The following is a 4,450-nucleotide window of genomic DNA, read 5'->3' as shown; positions in this document are numbered from 1 at the left end:
CTGGGGGGGGGGGGGGGAGGGAAGGTCTCTGGCTGTGTTGACACAAGCCAACTGGCTTTGGGGGTAAAAGTTGAATTCAGTCAAACCCCAGGCTATTGTATAAACGACTTTAGTCAGACAGCTAGTTGTTTTCAAATTCCATAACTGGGAGGAACCTCAGAGAAAGCCATGTCCAACAAGCTCATTTTGCAGAGAAACAGGGACCTCAGGATAATACTGTAATAACTAACATTTACTTCTTACTCTGCAACAGACATGTTGTTACGGGGCTGGCATGAAAAGCCAGCAAGTAGGGGAGAGCCTAAGTTCAAGTCTCTGTACCCTTTTTCCCACATAATTCAGCTGAATAGTTGAATGAAGAGCCCCTGATATTTCCATCCCGGTAGAAGAACACTCCTGGCCTTCCTCACTCATTAACCCGATCCCTAGATAAGCGGGATGGATTATCTGATTGGCACATTCAGGTAATTTGGCGAGGTAGGCTTTGCCCTTGTTCCTTCAGGGAGCCCCGCGGGGGGCGCCAGTCCCTGGCCCCTCCCACGGCTCTGCACCTGCCCCTTCCAGCGTTGCATGGCTGCGGGACCCCTTTGCTTTTGGGGTTCAGAAGCCCAGCTGATGGTCCATACACAAGCAACCTGGCCTCTCTCCAGAGTAAGTAATCCTCTGAGCAAGAGTGTGTGTGTGCGCGTGAGCTCAGAGGCAGCCCGAGGCTGCCGCTTGGCATTTACAGTTTCTGGAACATTTGGTTGCCAGGCATCTTAATGGTCAGGAGCTAAAGCTGGCAGAGGAACTACTGTTTCAGTGGTTTCTCCCTCCTCCGAACTGCTTTTCTTTCAAAAATAAGTTTTTAAACATAAGCCCTAAATTTTATGCCAAGCCACAGAGTTCAATTTAGCATTCTGGGGTGGTTATTTAAATTTATTTTTACCTTGTATTCATTCTTTAGCATGCGATCAGGAGCACAGCACCAAGGGCTGTGCCTTATTCTCTCATGGCAGACGTGACCAAAAGGAAATAAAGTATTTCTTTGAAACCTTACTTCTATAGATCCAATGACTACTTTCCTTTACAGTGATCATATTTATTTCAGGATGGTGCCATCCCTCGAAGTACGTTTTCAAACAGCTCTTGGAATGTTCGTGAGCCTGTGTGCAAGCTAACACAAGAAAAACAGTGTCGTTATTTTATTATCTCACTTTTTTTAATAGGTAAAACTAATATATTTCTTGATTACTTTTTGCCCGATGAAACATAAACTGAAATTGAAAAAAAAAAAAGGTTTTAAAAAGTCACTCTTGAGGCTGCTTAAAAGAGAAAAAACAAACAACAAACAAACAAAAGAGGCAGTCTCCAAAAGGAATTATCAAGGGATCCACACATACGTTCTGAGGAAACCTCATTGTATATGTAGGTGTAGGGATTTTTCATGTTAAGATACAAGTCCTGTGACCTTGCAGATGAACTGTGAGGTTCATGAGAACTTCAAAAACTCTTACGCAACCATAGGGCCAGAAGTGACGTCGCTCCTCATGACTTTCTGGTTCTCACTACTTTACCTACAGAAAGATTAGAGAAGCTGACCACAGAGGAAGCTATTTGGAAGTTAAGTGTATTATCTTAAATACATTGAGAAGAAGCCCAGGATATTTAGGTCAATGCTACGGGATACTTTTGACATTTAATATATTGTTGTGTATTCATCAGGAATGACATGGGAAGACCGGAGGTGGTAACAAGTGAATTAGGAACGATTTGACCTTCTTTATGACAGGCCCTGTGCACTGTTGTGCGGGTTGTGCACTGCACAACATTAGACTGGATGGTACCTCCCAGAGCTGTATGAAGACCAACGGTACCAGCAGCCCTGAATTGCCTGAACAATGACCTTTAAATGAACTCAAATCGAGAGAGATGTGTGATGGCGACAGAAACTCTAAAAGTAACTTTAGAAAGCTTCCCTCATTAAGAAAGTCAGGAGAGAAAGAAAAAAAAAAGGAAGTCAGAACCCCTTTTAGTTTGACAGTTTAACTGAAAGTGTAGGTGCATAGTACCAGAGACCTGGCTGTTCGATCGCCATAGCTTAGGGGTTCAGAGCCTGGGCTTAGGGAGCACACAGACTTGATTTTGATTTCTGACTGTGCCACTTAGTAGCTGTGTGATGTTGGGTGAGTCCCGTACGTTCCCATCAATAAAAACTGAAGAACAATAGAGAATACCCAGCAGGACTGCAGTGAGGATCAAATGAGACGATGCCTACAAAGCACTTGACGGTGTGCCTGGCGCATCGCTACTGCTAAATCAATGTGACCCGTCTTGTTATCACAGACCAGAGGATCTGCTAACTTCCTGGCACGAGGCCCCTCCGCTCCAAGCGCCCGGGACCCCGTCGGCGTTAGCTGTCCCGGGGCCGCTGGCGGCTCCTCCTAAGATTCCGTTTTTCACAAGGCGCTTTCAACAAACGCTGTCAAACCTTCTCCTTGGAGGCGATGGGGCCCGAAAATGATGTAGCTTGCGGTCACGAAGACTCAAACACAGAACAGAGATGGCCTTGCAGACTAACAACACATCAAACATCCAGCCCTCCCGGTGGTGAGCGTGGCCAGAGGGGAACGGGAAGCTCGTGCCGGTCCTGCCCAGAAGTCTTCCTGCACAGCTCAGAGGCTTGCCTTTGCTCTCTGATTCTTACGCTATGGCAAGGGGCCTCTCAGAGCGCTAAAAAGAAGAGGTCACCAGGGTTGGAGGAATGGAGAGTGGGGAGAAGAGACATAAAAAATGCCTTATCAACATGTCTTGCCCAGGCAGCCAGATTTGTTTGAGCCGCAAAATAATATTTATCCTGCAAGCCACTGACCAAGTTCAGCTGCCTTTGATCTGTTTCTCCACTGGAGAGGTTTTTCTTTTCTTCTTCTTCTTCTTTTTTTTTTTTTTTTTTTTTTTTTAAGTTTTAATTCCTTCTGCCTAGAGGGTAACAAACAAGTCATAAACTTGGTGGTGAATTCAGAAAGAATTCGGAAGATGAAACAGGCCCACAGGACTCTGAATCCCTCTGCCCCGGTCCTGAACCCCCCCCGTCTGTGGAGTCACCTGTCCAGCATTTGTGGAGGAGTGGGGCGCCCAGTGTCCCCCCACCCCCCCAAGCCAGGGTTGTTTTGTATTAAGCACACGAGGACAGTCTGACTAAATCTGGATCAGGATTCCATTGTTACAAAAGTTTTCACAATACATTTTACTTAACCTAATAGATTCAAAACGTTGTCATTTTTCATAAAACCGGCGTGAAAACTATTAACAATAATACGAAGGATAGGTGGCTCGTGATCGTAGATTAACGGTATTCTTTTATATCTTTTTCTACTTCAGCACTGACGTCTGATGTGTTTTACACGGACAGCGCGTCTCCAGTGGCCACCGCCTGCCGTGTGGGACGGTGCGCGTACAGGCGGACGAATGGGGACTTAGACATGACCGTGCCCGTTTGCCTGACATCGCGCAGCCGCGGCCCTCCGGGCCGGCGTGACACGGAGTGTACTGATCGCGATTGTACTTTATTTTTAGGCTCCTTCCGAAACAGTCCTTATCTCAAGGAGGTATTTTCGTTTTCCAGTTTCCTAAATGTGTTTCTAGATACCCTGGACAGGGGAGAGTGGGAGAGACAGGACCGGAAGTAATTGAGATTTCTCAGCCAGCGGCCCCGTGCTGGCGGTTGGTATGTGCTGGTCCACTTATCTCAAGGGCCAAATGCCCTTCAGGATCGAGAGGAAGCATAAAGAATTGTCTTTCGAGGCGCACAGAATCTGTTTCCGGGGTAGAAGCCTTGTGGAAACCCAGGAGCACGTTCCTGGGAGTAGTTAGGTGGCCATGGAGATCCCCAGCAAGCTCTGTAAGAAGCCCAGAGCAGGGCGTCTGTGGCTCCTGGGCGGCTCAGCAGGTTGATGTCGGCTCTGGTTTCGGCTCAGGTCATGATCTCACGGTCTGTGGGATCAAGCCCCGTGTGGGGCTTTGTGCGGACGGTGTGGAGCCTGCTGGGGATTCTCTCTCTCCCTCTCTTTCTGCCCGTCTCGTGCCTGTACACGCGCACACTCTCTCTGTGTCTCAGACTACGTAAGTAAACATTAAAGAAAGAAAAGAAAAAGAAGCGCTCCAGAGCGAGGGACAGGAGCCAGACTGCCTGGACTTACACGGTAGCACCTTCCCGTCCGCCACCCTCCCACCCGCCGGCCAGAATGCGCAGCGGGGGCACTGGTCATCCACGCGGGAAACGGACAGAGCAAAGCCAGAACCCCATGTCTCCGTCTTGCTCTCGCAGCCTCCGCGTGGCCTCGGAAAGGCTGCTCTAACACCTCGGCGTTCGTTTTTCTCCACTGGCAAAGTGGGGACAACAATTCATGCCTCACAGGGTGGTTTGAGGATTCATGAGAAAAGGAACCCAAATCACTTGGCCCGGTACCTG

The 4,450-nt window shown here is 48.1% G+C and overlaps 1 long non-coding RNA gene across 1 annotated transcript; it reads left to right on the top strand.

Annotated features, from left to right (window-relative positions):
* The first annotated feature begins 391 nt into the window (after positions 1-391).
* On the top strand, positions 392-3,780 carry LOC109501897. Its single transcript, XR_002743704.2, has 2 exons — positions 392-651; positions 3,361-3,780. It is a non-coding gene; the product is annotated as an uncharacterized LOC109501897 (long non-coding RNA).
* Positions 3,781-4,450: the final 670 nt, after the last annotated feature.

This window comes from Felis catus, chromosome B4 (assembly GCF_018350175.1).
Source record: "Felis catus isolate Fca126 chromosome B4, F.catus_Fca126_mat1.0, whole genome shotgun sequence".
NCBI lineage: Eukaryota > Metazoa > Chordata > Mammalia > Carnivora > Felidae > Felis > Felis catus.
Note: the sequence above shows the minus strand (reverse complement) of the source record. Positions and strands in the feature narration are given on the sequence as shown.